This window comes from Macrotis lagotis, chromosome 2, assembly GCF_037893015.1.
Source record: "Macrotis lagotis isolate mMagLag1 chromosome 2, bilby.v1.9.chrom.fasta, whole genome shotgun sequence".
NCBI lineage: Eukaryota > Metazoa > Chordata > Mammalia > Peramelemorphia > Peramelidae > Macrotis > Macrotis lagotis.
In genome coordinates, this window is record NC_133659.1 from 105,112,332 (window position 1) to 105,127,649 (window position 15,318).

At 41.4% G+C, this 15,318-nt stretch overlaps 1 long non-coding RNA gene across 1 annotated transcript in view; it reads right to left on the minus strand.

Annotated features, from left to right (window-relative positions):
* Positions 1-152: 152 nt before the first annotated feature.
* LOC141513031 (uncharacterized) overlaps positions 153-15,318 on the minus strand; it is a 48,188-nt gene continuing 33,022 nt past the window's right edge. Inside the window, exon 3 of the long non-coding RNA XR_012475678.1 lies at positions 153-303. This is a non-coding gene — a long non-coding RNA (uncharacterized LOC141513031). The remainder of the gene's footprint in view (positions 304-15,318) is intronic.

The following is a 15,318-nucleotide window of genomic DNA, read 5'->3' on the forward strand; positions in this document are numbered from 1 at the left end:
ATAGGTTCAGGCAGGGGAGAGGTCCCAGGTGCCCCAGCCATACCCTAGGACCTATGCCCTGCTTACATCACATCAGTATTATGTGAATATTCTCTCAAGGATGGACACAGATAAAGGCTACCAGCTTCACCTGATTTGAAGAAGTCCTTTATTCAAGTTGGACCCTGATGGCCAGGCATTTCTTACCTAAGTGAACTTTCCCCTCCTGAGGATGGATTGAAGATAAGAGTCTTATGGTTCTAGGGATTCAATTTTATTCTCTCATGACTCATGGCTAACCCAACCTTGCATTTGGAAACACTCCTAGGACAACAGAAGAGAATGAATAAGTCAAATGGCTGAAAGAAGAAAAGATGAACTGTTCATTTATAGCCACAAAGGGCACACCACAGACTTCATCCACTTTGTTGGGGTTCAGTCTAGGGTGCCTACTACCAGGATGGCATCTTTTGTTCTGTTACATATCTGGCCATCATTATACATTACACTCCAAGGATAGGCCTCCAGTCATTCTGTGCTTGTGCCAGCAGGGAGCTGAGGGGCTGTGGGATGCTCTTCATTGGGCCACTCCGGTCAGTCAGCACAAGACAAAAAGATTTCAGTTAAGCAATAAACACAAAAATCTGGGGAAAGAAATTCAGAGTTTTGTGTACTATCACAAACAAATACAGACATGCAAAAAAAATTAAATAAATGGATGAACCTATCCCCATGTCTTTTTCTGCTCCCAGAAAGGGATTTCCTTAGTCAGTGTTGTCCCTCTGCCCAGCTACCCAGATCTTTGCCAACTTCTCCATGAGCTCCTCTTGTTTGGAGTACCAGTCACTTATCACAGGACCTGTTATATTCTGCACTGGTTCCTGCAGCCCTCACTGCTCACTCCTTCTGCCCATAGTATCCTATCTCCCTTGTCCTTCTTTCCCACCACCCCCCATTGAAGTCAACTTGGCTTCTTTTTCTCCCCAACCCTTTGTACCACAGATATCATTGGTTCTTTGGCTGAGGGAGAAGTTTTCCCCATTATTCTCCTTCAGTTTCCCATATTCTCCCATCTGTCTGGTCTTTTTTTTCATTCATTAAATATTTAACCTTCCATGGCAGACTTCATTTTAATGCCTCTCACATATTTTCCCCTTTTTCTGAGTTATTTTGCATTAACCAACTTTGTCAGCAGTAAATGAGTATCAGAGGCTGTCACTAGTGACCTACAGCAGGGACAATTTCTGGACCATGGAGAACCGTTTAATTCATGGACTTATAAACTGACTGCATGAGCAATGAAAAGGCCAAATTATTCAGATTTTTTTTGGAATCACTGTAAAAAAACCCAACTGATTTTTTTTGTATAGAGAACACTAAACATATAATAAAAGTTGTTCAAAACCAACTCCCTACATTGTTTGTCTTTTTCCCCCCTTTAGACTAATGATGAGATGTGAGGATATTAATGGAGATGTATGTATATGATGTAGTACAGGACCTGTAAACCTTCAGTATTCAGACAACAGGTGACTTTTGAATCAGAATAGCAGAACTAGAAGGAACCTTAGAGATTTGACAGATGAGGAAACCGAGTCCAAAAAAAGTCACCCGTCTTACCCAAGGCCATGAAGGAAGTTAGGATAAGAACCAGGATACAAAATGAGGTTTTCTTAAGTCTCAACACAGAGTCCAGACATGTTGTTACCAGGGAAGTTGAACCTGGTAGATTCCTTGAGCTCAGGAGTTCTGATCTCCAGTATTTATATTTAAACCCAGTATCAATATGGTAAGCTGTGTGGGGAACCATGTTTGTAAGGTAGATCCAAATGATCCAGATCAGAAATGAAGTGGATCAAAATTTCTGTTCCAATTAACAATGAAATCTGGTTGATAATTGTAGAAAAGATAAACCCAATAATGGGGAGGAAAAAGGCTCATTTCAATGTACTTTCCATGACAGTAATCTAAGAGGAGAGTCAGACCGATCTAAAGTACTCAGAAACAAAGTTTATTTGCATATCAGCCTTTTAACTCCAAAGAAAACGTTATGTAATTCACCACCCTGGAGCTCAATTCAAATAGCCCAGCATAATGTCTCCTCTTGCCCATCAGACTACATCTTTGATTAGCATGAACCACATATAATCTGCATATATGTGTTTTCAAAGGAAAGATCAGTGTGGAATAAAAATAGTTAATAGAGACTAACCCCATGAGTCTGCATGTGTGTGAGCAGATGTTTGTGCCCCTACATGCACACCCATACTAGGGAGAGGAGCCCAATGCAGTTCAGTAAATTGAACCATTTGCAAAACTATTTCCTTAGTTCTGGTCCAAACCCTCCTCCTTTTCCTATTCCCCATCACTCTTAGATCAGAGATAGCAAGCATGTATTACAAGTAGCCACACTAAGTCCCCTCCCAAAGACAGAGTCCCACCACCTCATAAGAAAAGGGAGAGAAGGTCAAGGCAGAGGTAAGCCCACTTCTTTAAGTACCATTGGCTTTTATTAAGACTGTTGCCTGTTTCTTTGCATCAATTAATTTAGATCCAGTTCTTTGGATATATTAGTTGTCTTCCAATCTTTCCAATCCTTCTGTGGCAGGAATCTCAGTGTGGAAGACATAGACATAACACAATAATAGGGAGCTCTTATACTGCAAATGTGGAAAGAGCACAGTGTTAAGGAGACCCATAACTCTTGAGATGGTCTCTCTGGAGTAGGGTAGGAGCAGCTGATCTTTAAAATCCCTTTCATCTCAAAAAAGGCTATTAGTATTGGACAAAAGGAAAGAGATTAACTTGCCATTTAGGAGCTTGAGAAAGAAAGAGTTAAAATATCTCCTGGTTCCTTCAGCTATTCCCCATATGGCTTATGGTTCAATCTTGGTTATCCTCCTCTGAACCAATGTCCTCCCTTAAAAGTCAAAATCAGAACTAAATGCAATATTCCAAACAGTCTGAGCAGGAGAGGACACAAGAGAACTCCCACCTCTCTAATTCTGGACTGGCACCCTTCCTTAAAAATGCAGACTCTAAAATAATATTAAAATTTTTCCACTAATTTTGAATCATATTGAGTTTGCCATCTACTCAAAGTCTCCAGAGGTTTTTCAAATAAAATGCTTTCTACCCATGCCTCCTCAACTTCCTATTATGAAATCAGTTTTTGAACCCAAGAATTCACTTCTAAATTCACATTTATTCATATTTGAAGTCTTATAAAATCAAATTATTATGAAAATGATTATTATATTACATTTCATCTTACTATATTTAGCTCATTGTTCTACCTTGTCAGGTTCTTTTCAGATTCTGATTTTTGTCACCTAAAGTATGACCCTTCTTTCCTAGCTTTGAATCATCCTTAAATTTAAGAAAGATGTCTCCTATACTTTTATCTAATCATTGGGAAAAAACTCTATTCAAGTTTCTCCATGTGTAAAGTAAGAAAGTCTAACTAGATGATCTTTAAGGGCCTTTCCAGGTCTGACATTCTTGGATAGGAAAGAAAAGCCATATTATGTTCTCTCACTCTTCCCTTTCTCCTATGATGTAGGGGGAGGGGGGGGAGAAAGGGAAGAGCCTGGGGCTACATCTCTGTTTACTAGGGGTAATTGGAAATACTAAACAAACTAATATTACAAAACACCAGATTCTCTTTAGTAAGGTATATTTCCCACACACTTACCCCCCAAAAAATAACATGTGATCTGTTTCTACCACCTGGGTTTAATCACCTGCCAAAAGTCCTTTGCCCAGAGTAAAACCTTGTCAGTTAATACCGACAGAAAGGAAAATGAATTCCCCATCTGGAGGTCTTGTTTCTAATACTGACTTCACCTAACTTGTCCTGAGATAAGAACGATCATCTCTGGTCCCTAGCTTCCCCAACAACAATTTAAGAAAAGTCATCCAAATTACCCTTGCTTCAACTTCATGGGATGATCTTTGGAACAAATAGGTTAGGGAAATGCAATTCCTTGCTACCAGCCTCTGCTTTGAGAGTGTCTGATTGGCAAGAGATTGGATGTGAAATAGGAAAGGGAAAAGACTAGTATCCTAATTTTTAAAAAAAAAAGCTAAACTCCAGCCTCCTGAGGTCAGACAGGCAGTGGGCTAGTTCTTTTTAGGGCCCTAGGGATTCCCTCAGAATATGTCATCCCAGAATTCTAAAGGCAAAGCTTTCAATCTATTAGAAATGCAAATACTTTAGGATGGAGTAGGATTAGCAGGTCCAGGGGGAGGGGACTAGCCATCTCCCAATCTTTCTTAAAACTAAGGTTTTGGCCCCTCTTGCTTAGCTTCCCCCAGAAGGCTAAGGGAGTTAGAGTTCATTACCATCTTCCTCTTATCTCCCTCCCCTCTGCCTACCCAGGAGGCACTCTACTAGTCTGAAAGAGGAGAGAGGAGGGGGCACTTTTCTCCTTCACAGACGCATATGACTTAATGCAATGGAGTCCCTTTGTTTGATATGAGCTCCTGCTGGACTAGAGACTGGGCTATGGTCTCAATACCATTTGGAACCACAGCTGTGACCCAACAGGGACCATTACCCCCCATTCCCCAGATTGGCTGTCAACAACAGCTCCAACCTTACAAGGGCAAAGCATGCTGGGGCTGGGTTGAAGCCAACAGTCCCCATCTAACAGTATGCTTGCCACTGTCCCTCTGGGAGGCAGCCCAGAGAAGGCACATCAAGTACTCTATAATAGATGAGGCTGTTGGCTTGAGGAAGAAAGGAGATGAGAGGGACCCAGATTAAGTCAAGCAGTGTGTTCAGTGTATCTGCATTAAATAATGTGAATAAATATTGGCTGAAGAACCTGCTGATGTCTCACAAAGTGTTATGTGGGATCTGTTTGAAGAGAAATCTTGAGCATAAAGTACTGAACGGGAAGCAGCAATGGTGTAGACTGCATTGAACTTGAGTCAGAAAGATACAAATTCAAATTCTGCCTCAATCCCTTACTAGTTGTATGACCCTGGGAAAGTTATTTAGCTTCTCTGGGACCCAGGGTCCTCCTCTATCATGAGGAGATTAGAGTCAATGGTTCTTGATGGCTATTCCATGAACCTATCTGCATTAAATAACGTGAATAAATATTGGCTGAAGAACCTGCTGATGTCTCACAAAGTGTTATGTGGGATCTGTTTGAAGAGAAATCTTGAGCATAAAGTATTGAACAGGAAGCAGCAATGGTGTAGACTGCATTGAACTTGAGTCAGAAAGATACAAATTCAAATTCTGCCTCAATCCCTTACTAGTTGTATGACCCTGGGAAAGTTATTTAGCTTCTCTGGGACCCAGGGTCCTCCTCTATCATGAGGAGATTAGAGTCAATGGTTCTTGATGGCTATTCCATGAACCTATGATCCTGTACAAAGCCTGTGTTTTGCCATCTCAGCTCTGCTATTAACAAATCCCTTCCCCTTCTCTGGTCTGTTTCTTCCTCTAAAAAATTAATTGATCCCTTTACCACTGTAGCATTTTGAGTCTTTGATGGGGTTTGGTATACAAATCTTCATGCACTGGTCTGAAGGAGGGAGGAAGAAAATGCACATTTGTTAGAAGTCTGCTATGAGCCATTCACTATGCTAAATGCTTTTCCCATATTGTCACTTGATCTTCATAACAACAAGCCATTGAGTGTAGACAGTACAATGCCTAACAGCCATTGGGGAGAAGGTTTGGTAATGTATATTCCTAATTCTTGGGAGCAGCATTCCCTTGGAAAGGGAGACTTGAGGAAAGGCTTCTGCTAAGCCACCAAGCTTTCAAGATTCAGATGGACAGAAATCTGCCAGCCTTCCTCTAAGCCAAGAACTTGCCCCAACATAATTTTTTAAAGCTCTTCCCTTAGAACTACTATTTTTCTCTAAAATTGCATAAAAATCCAGGAAGGTTTTAGTATATAGTACAAATAACCCTGGATCTGGATTTGGAGGACCTGAGTTCAAATCTTGATTCTGCTATTTGCTACCTATGAGTCTTTAGGTAAATCGTTTACCTTTTGGGAGGACCTCATCTATAAAATGAGATGGTACCTGGATAATTTTTTTTAATTAAAGATTTTATTTATTTTGAGTTTTACAATTTTCCCCCCAATCTTACTTCCCTCCCCCCACCCCACCCCACAGAAAGTAATTTGTCTTTCTTTACATTGTTTCTATGTTGTACATTGATCCAAATTGAGTGTGATGAGAGAGAAATCATATTCTTAAGGAAGAAACATAAAGTATAAGAGATAACAAGATCAGACAATAAGATATCAGGTTTTTTTCTAAATTAAAGGGAATAGTCCTTGAACTTTGTTCAAACTCCACAATTCTTTATCTGGATACAGATGGTATTGCAGACAGTGCAAAATTGTCCCTGATTGTTGCACTGATGGAATGAGCAAGTCCATCAAGGTTGATCATCACCCTCATGTTGCTGTTAGGGTGTACGGTGTTTTCTGGTTCTGCTCAGTTCATGCAAATCCCTCCAGGCTTCCCTGAAATCCCATCCCTCCTGGTTTCTAATAGAACAATAGTGTTCCATGACATACATATACCACAGTTTGCTAAGCCATTCCCCAAATAAAGGACATTTACTTGATTTCCAGTTCTTTGACACCACAAACAGGGATGCTATGAAAATTTTTGTACAAATGATGTTTTTACCCTTTTTCATCACAGGATAATTTCTAAGGTCCCTTCTGGCTCTAAAATTTTCACTTCTAATCCTACCACTTTTTAAATTTAAATTTTGCCAAATTGATAATTCTTTGCTCAATCCTCACACATGGTGATGGTTTTGATGACTTTCAGTATTGCTAACCAATAGTGCTTTTCCTTCACTCTCCTACCTGTTTGACTTCTCTTTCTCCATCTCCTTGCCAAGGGTCATCAACCTCCTTCCACTTCCAGAGTGTGGCTGTCACCCTAGGATCTGTCCTGGGTCCTCTGTCTGTTCTAGCTTCTTTAGTGATCTGAGCCATCCCATGGGGTTCCATTATTCCCTCTCTCCAGAGGACTCCCACAATCAGTCCTCATCTCCAAACCCACATCTCAAGCTGCTCCCATACTTATGGTCAAGCATGCCTGGAATACATGCCCTCTTCATTTCACTTTTTCCTCTTGTCATCACTAGCTCACAAAAAAGGTACTATTCAAATATCTCCTCCTTTGGGATGTCTTTCCTGATCTTGCCCAATTGCTAGTGTTTTGCCCCACCCCAAGTTATTTTTGTACTTACTTTTCAGTATCCATGTTGTTTCCCCTTAAGAGATTATGTCTTGAAAGATGAGATTGATTGAGATTTCTGGGGGACTCCAGTGCATACATAGTAAGTGTTTATTGAGTTGAACCAATGTGACTCAAATCTGTGTACATATTTTATCTGACATAGTAGATTATAAACATCCTGAGGACAGGAACTGGGGTCCTTATTGACTTTGTATTCCTAGTGATCAGCACCAAATAAATTGAACTGAATTAAATAGGCTAGGAATCTATAGTTCTAATTACCTACAAAATGATTCATGGTAATTGAGTATCCCCTAACCCTTTCCTGCTCCCCTCATACAAACACACCCCACCTTTGATAGAGCCCCTTTTCATTTTTTTTAACAACTATTGCTTTCTTGGGAATTGCAGATTCAATTGGACATGATGCAAAGACAAAGTGAATCCTGCAAGATTGCAATTTCTGCTGCCCCCAAAAAAAATCATTTCAGGTCATTCTTAAACCACATGGTTAGGGAAATTTTACTTGCTTTGGACTATCTCTAGCACTATTCTCTATTAGTGTGGATAATTGAGAGTCAACAGTATTAGGAACAGTGGATAGAATGGAAAAAGTTAGGAATGTGTAGTGTCCAAGAACCAAGGCTTGCCCAAAGACTGTAATGTACACAAGCTCAATTCCCATGGGTAGGGGATCCTCAGGAGGAGACTGCCCATTAAATCCCCCTCACATCCCCCTCACACTCCCCAACACACACTTTCCATTTCTAATTCTCTAGTCAGAGCTCTGGGAAAGCTGTCTTGTCAGTCTCTCCCTGGACCCATCAGTGGCTTTTAACTGAGCCCACTACTTTCATCCTATTAGTGAGCCCGGGAGTAATTACGACTTCATTAGCCAAATAGGTTCTTGGTTCATAGATTTCCCCCTTTCCCCAAACACACACTTCCCTCCATCTGAAGTTAGCCCCCTGGGGTCTTCTGGCGAACAATGGACCAGGGCTGTCCTGGGAGACCAAGCAGGGAAGAAAGAAAACCGCATCTCAATGGCCAATGGGAAAAAAGGAAGAGAGAGCCAATTCCTCCTCTTTGAGCCTTCCCATTTCCTCAAGCCTTCCTCCCCCTTAGGAGACTCCACCTTGGCTCATCTGTCCAGTCTGAGCAGAGAGGTTTTAGACAGGGAGAAGGATGGCACTCAAGCAAATTAGAGACCTGACCTCTTGCATCCATTTATTGCTCTATGACCCTTTGTCCTGTCTTTCCCTTCTAACCATGAGCTTAACTGATGGGGCAGCTCACTTCCCGGACAGGCCCTCTCCTCCTTTGGGAAATGGCTATCTTGGCTGCTTCTCCAAGTCTCTGGATACCCCCTACCCCCTTCTTTATGCATCTCAGCCAAGGTTCCCCATGGCCTGCTGCCAGAGACAGGAGAAGAAGTCAGCCTGGCACTTCAGGATAAGAATTGAAGCAATCACTAATCCCAGGTCTCTACAGAGGGGAAAGATCTTCCTGATAATCATCTATCTCTCAGTCTCTTTTCTAAGAGAAGCAGAAACTTCAACTACAAAACTTCTAAAGACAAGTAAAAATTGATTGAATATGTTGACTTCGATCCTATGATTTAGATCCTGGATTTGCTATTTTGTAATCATTATCACTTTAGACTAGTCACTTCCCCTCTCCTGTAAAATAAGAGAATGAAGCAAAATCACTCGTGTTGCTAGGTTCAAAGGAGATAATGGATGTAAAGCACTTTGCAAACCTTAAAGTGAAATAAAAAAGCCAGTTATTACCAGTTTTTTTATTATTATTATTATTATTATTATTATCATTATAAGGATATAGTCATCAGACCTCCAGTCTAGTGATTTCATTCTCTTAGCCACCTATTACCCTCCTTTCAAAGCTTAAGCATTGTTTACAGAACACTACAGGGGAATGCTAGTAAATGTTTGACATGGTGTTGGGGAGGTGGAAATTAGCCTTATTGATTCTTTTTCCTCTTAAAAATGCCATTTGTTATTTGGGATGTCTCTCTGGGAGGTAGAGGAGAGATAACGATGACAATATAAGAACAAAAGATATTAATAAAAACTTGCTTTAAAAACAAGGATGAGTGTATGCACACACTTTTAGCTTTCATTTACATTATTAAAACTTTCTAAGTCTAAGCAATCCACAAAGTGATAAATCAAGCCTTGATTTGTCTCAGCAGTTGCTGATTCTGAGGTGCAATTGGACACAGGGCAACTTTAACAATAGGCTTTTATGAGCTGATTCAAGTTGACTCCAGCCAGCGCCTGCCTGGCTACATGATCTCTAGGGTTTCTTCCAGCTCTGACATGGCTATCAGAGTCCACAAACTCCATTTCATCCTTAGTGATGACTCCCTCCTCACCTCTTAAACCACAAATTAATGTTCCCTTTTTGTCCGAGAATAATTAGCATTTTAGAACTGGAAGAGAATTTGAAGATGAGCTGTTCCAACCCTTCTCATTGGACAGAAGCACAAACTAACTGAATGAGATCCAGAGACATAAAGAGACTATTCCAAGATCACAGGGCTAGTAATTGGCAGAGCCAGGAAGAGATCTCAAATCTCCTGATTCTTAACCAAGTTCTCTTCCTTTACAATTCACTGCTTCAAGCATAGTTCTCTATGAATCTCTGCTCTTATATTAGAATCCAGAACCATAACTAAGGTGGGGCAATCAGGGCTTTGCCCCAAGTCACTAAAATTTAGAGAGCCCTGACAGCACATATACTCCTTCAGGAAGTGAAAATCACTGAATTCAGCACCTAGTTAGAGAGAATAATTAATTAATATAAGAAGTTCCCAGATGACACATTTGCTTTCCCACCCCCATGGCTACGAAGTTTTCTGGGGTCTCTGATCATGGGACTAATATCTCAGGTTATCTTTCTCTCTATAATGGGCCTGAATCCTTCAGTATCTCCTACATTAGGGTCCTGAGATCCAAACCCCACCCCCAATTGAATTTGTCTTTTAAAAATACATTTAAAAGTGGAGGGGAAGAAGGAGGGAAGGTTTATTTGTGTTAGAATTCTAGTTTTGGCTCTGATAGACTCATTTCTCCTCCCCAAAGAAGAAAAGGCAAATTCAGGTCACCAAGAGTATCCAGAGGTTCAAGCTACTGCTGTTCCCTCCCTCAGCATTGTGAAGGACTCTGCAGGGAAGAAGAGGGGTAGGTGTTAGGTTTAGTTCCTCAGCCCACACAGCTACTTGGGTTAGATTTGGATAAGTCCTGAGGCAGGGAAATTCTGAGATGACTTCTAGGCAGCCTTAACATGTTAATGATTCAGAGCAACAGACAGGAACTCACATTCACTGAGATGACTGCTCATTTCTCCAGGCACAAGGACCTTTTCTCGTCACTCCTCTGCCAGAGGTGGCCTGAAAAGACCCCAGCTCATCACTCTTCAAGGGAAGCACGTCCCCAGAGGCTAGCCCAGCTGCACATTGCAAACCCTGTCCCCCTCTTCTTTACCCTGAAAGCAGCAACCCTTTTGTGAATTCTGTGATTTCCTAAAGTGCCAGGAGCATCTTATCTGGCGGTTGTGGCATCTGTTCCTCTCACCCACCAGAAGGTTGCATGGGAGCACAGCCAGCCCCTTCCCTGGGGCTCCCTCATGCTCTCTGTTTCAAAGGGCTCAGCAACACAATCACCTGATCTATGGGATACCCCACCAACTTCTCCTCTCTCTCACCCCCAAGAAAATGGAAAGTGCTAGCAATAGCTCTGTATTTTTGAGGTAGCAAGGGAGGTCATCCAGTCTGACTAATTGCCTTTGAACCCAACCAAACCATTGCAGATGGACATCTGCCTTATTCCTTAAAAGTTTCAAGGGAAGGAGAGAACACTTCTCTTTGTGGCTCCCACAGGTCTGTCAAATAATATCAAGGACCTGGGGGTGGGCAGTGAGGGGGGAAAGGAAACTGGTAGAGAGGAAACAGCACCAGATTTGGATTCTAGTGCCAGCTTTGCCACCATCTTGCCACAAGCAAGTTAGTTTTGTTCTCTGGGTCTCTTTTAACTTATCTGTAAAATGAATGGGTGAATATAACCCCTAAGGTACCTTCCATTACTGACTGTAAATGAGTATAAGAGAATGTCAGAGAAGGGAACTGTGAATAATCTCTTAACATCAGTCCCTCTTCCTTCAATATTCTCTCTGTCTCTCTCTGTCTCTGTCTCTGTCTCTCTTCTCTCTCTCTCTCTTCTCTGCTTCTCTCTCCCTGTCTCTCTCTCTTCTCTGTCTCCGTTTCTGTCTCTCTCTGTTCCTGTCTTTCTGTCTTGCTCTCTGTCTCTCTGTCTCTCTCTTCTCTGTCTCTGTTTCTGTCTCTCTCTCTTCTCTGTCTCTGTTTCTGTCTCTTTGTTCCTGTCTTTCTGTCTTGCTCTCTGTCTCTCTGTCTCTCTCTGTCTCTCTCTCTGTCTCTCTCTCTGCTTCTCTCTCCCTGTCTCTCTTCTCTGTCTCCGTTTCTGTCTCTCTCTGTTCCTGTCTTTGTCTTGTTCTCTGTCTCTCTCTGTCTCTCTCTGTTTCTCATCTTTTCATTTTTCCTCCTCCTCTTCCTCCTACATCTTTCTCTGTCTACCTCCACCACATGTACATCTATTACAGTAAAACTCTCCTTATAATCTCAAAGAGTTGCCTAGCATCCCCAGATGATACATACATTCATACATAGAGCTAACTATAAAATGATTCTGGAGAAAGTAGGGTGCTCTTGGGCAGGCCAGACAGTGTGGATGTGGAACAGTCTGAAGGTTATGCCTAGTACTGTGACTGGACCTTATTCTGGCAGTTTCAGGCAGGGATTCACCAAACATTGATAAGTTAAATCACTTGCCTAGGGTCACCCAATCAATATTTATCAAGAGACAAGATTTGCATTCAGATCTTCAGACTCCAAGGCCAGCTCTCTATCTAGCTCTATGATGCTGGGGAAAACTTTCTATCAATCAGATCAATCCAAAGAAAGAAAGAATACAGAGTTCCCCCATCACTGTAGGAGTTCAAATGGAGGCCAGATGGCCACTGCAGAGGGCATTTTTGGAGGTGGAGTTAGCATTTCAGACAGATATTTGAGCTAGATGACCAATCAATTCTAAAGTCCGAGGATTCTGTGATTCAGTTTCCAATTCATGAAGGTCTTCTACTACCCCATGAACAAGGCAGGAGGCAAATAATGGAGTCCTCTACTTCTAAAGAATCAATTGCCCCTTGGTCCAATAATTTCAGGAGCTGTTTATTGCAGGACTATCCCTGCTGACCTCAGTTCCCTTTCTGGGAACAACATTCTATAGTCACTCAGATTTCCCCTGGGGCAGGATAGCAACCACTTCTCAGTCTGTCAGATCTTCTCATATGACAGCCCTTGAGACTACCTCTATTGCCCCCCCCATTTGGATCATCACTGAGTAGAGAGGAAAATGGGTGAGGACAAGAATGTTTCTATGAGAATATGTTTTAATATCATAAAAAGAGAGTGGGAATAAGCTTTTCAACTGTCAACTAAGCCTTGTTTATAAAAATTATGATATAGCACTGGCTATTAAAATGATGATAATGATAATGACATTTGTCCTTCATTCTCAAAGAAGACCATGACATCAGGGAAGTGATGCCATGACAAGCACATGAATGAGATTGAATGTGGGGGTGCTATGCTAAGTCACCAGCCTCACTTTCTCCTCCTCATTGGGTCCAGTGGACCATTATGGATCAGAACAACTGGAGATGACCCTGGATGCAAGGTACTCAAAGTTAAGTGACTTACACAAGGTCACACAGCTAGTAATTGTCAAGTGTCTGAAGTAAGATTTGAACTAAGGTCCTCTTGACTTTATCCATTGCTCTATCCATTGCATCCCTGGGTCAAAATAAAGAATATATACTGACTGGGTCCTCTCCCATGTTGAAGGTAAGTTGTTTCCGGCTTCCTTCAGCATGGGTATACCAAAGAATATATAACTCAAATCAACATCTGAAAACCAAGGTCTATCATGTCCTTTCATTCCATTAATCATTTTGAAAATATTTGGAAGAGCCACCTTAATAGGCTCAATCTCAGATCTGAGTTCTCCATACTCCACTATAAATCTTTGCTAACTACTCACCTTATTTTACTGGTCAAGTGATAATTTTTCTCCTAATTATTCCTTCCCTATTCCAAATCCTTTAAAATGGTGATTTCTTTCTCTCCACCTTTGATTCTATACGGGAGTCAAATTTGAATTCAAGTCTTTTTGGCTTGAAAAACTCTATCCACCTCTAGATAATTCTGTTATTAGTGACAGAGACAGGAATACAGCTTACTGTCCTGGACCTCTTTAGCTGTTGGGTGAAATCTAGGAATGCCTTTTCATAATAAATTTTAAATACAGAAAGTAAAAGACATAGGAATATAAAAGAAACCAATTTCATTGAAATACAATTATCAAAATATTTTTTTAAAAAAATAAGTTCACTTGGGAGAAGAGGCTCTCTTAAATGCTCTCTCTCAAAACTTATAAACTAAGGACTCTAACTAAATTTTCAAGAGACAGAACCCACAGAGGGATCCAGTGAGGCAGTTCTCCAGCCTAAGGTAACCTGGAAAATAGTGGAAAGGCTCTGTCTGCTCCACAGGGTTAGAGGGGTGGCCACCAGTGAAGGAACTTCAGCCTCCTGGAGGCAGCCCATGGGCAGGCAGTGGGGGGAGTTTCCTGACCTACACTCGGGGAACACTGGGCACAACTTGAGGGATCAGCAGAGGACCTCTGCCAGAGCAAGCTGTGAAAACCAGCCCTCAGGGCACTCGGCAAGCAGTGTGGCTGCCGGTAAGCAGGAGCCTCCAGCTCAACTGAAACTTTGAGTGCTGAGCCTAGGGAGAGGAGTAGAGAGAGACTTCTGAGGTCTGTCCTCTGTCCCTGGAACAGGGCTGGGGTTCTAACCACATCCAGATCCTGATCATGGTCTAGGCCCCCCATAGAACAGCAGGACCCCCCCCCCGACCTCAGCCCCATGGCAGAGGAGTGCTCTTGTGGTCATTCACAGATCAGGAGGGAGGACAGAGCTTCACACTGAGGGGTGTTCCAATAATACTCAAAAGCTCAGGAAGCATCCCAAGACCAGGCACAGACTGAGGAAATGAGTAAACAGAGAAAAAAGAGGAACACCACTGAGAAATACATTGTCTATGATCCCAAGAAGGATCAAAATACTCAGAAGATGAGGAAGCACAAGCTCCCGCATCTAAAGACTCCAAGAAAAACAGAAATTGGGCTCAGGCTATGACAGAGCTCAAAACAGATTTTGAAAATCAAGTGAGGAAGATAGAAGAAAAATTGGGAAAAGAAATGAGAGAGGTGCAAATAAAAACATGAAAAAGAAGTCAACAGCTTAGTCAAGGAGATCCAAAAAAATGCTGAAGAAAATAGCATGTTAAAAACCAGTTATGCCAAATGGATAAAACAGTTCAAAAAGTTATTGAGGAGAAGAATGCTTTAAAAAGCAAAATTGGCCAGATGGAAAAAAGAGATAAGAAAACTCTCTGAGGAAAACAAATCCTTCAGATCTAGAATGGAACTAAAGGAAGCTGCTGACTTTATGAGAAGTCAAGACACAATACTTCACAAGCAAAAGAATGAAAAATTAGAAGAAAATGTGAAACATCTCATTGAAAAAAACAATTGATCTGGAAAACAGATTTAGGAAAGATAATTATTGGGATACCTGAAAGTCATGATCACGAAAAGAGCCTTGACATCATTCTTAAAGAATTCCTACAGGAAAATTGCCCTGATATCCTAGAAGCAGAGGGCAAAAATAGAAATTGAGAGAATCTACTGATCTCCCCTGGAAAGAGATCTTAAAAAAAACAACCCCCAGGAATATTATAGTCAAGTTCTAGAACTCCCAAGTCAAAGAGAAAATATTACAAGCAGCCAGAAGGACACAATTCAAATATAGTGGACCTGCAGTCAGGATCACACAGGACTTAGCAGCAACTACATTAAAGGCTCATAGGGCTTGGAATATAATATTCCTGAAGACAAAAGAGCTTGGAATGCAACCAAGAATCAACTACCCAGCAAAACTGAATGT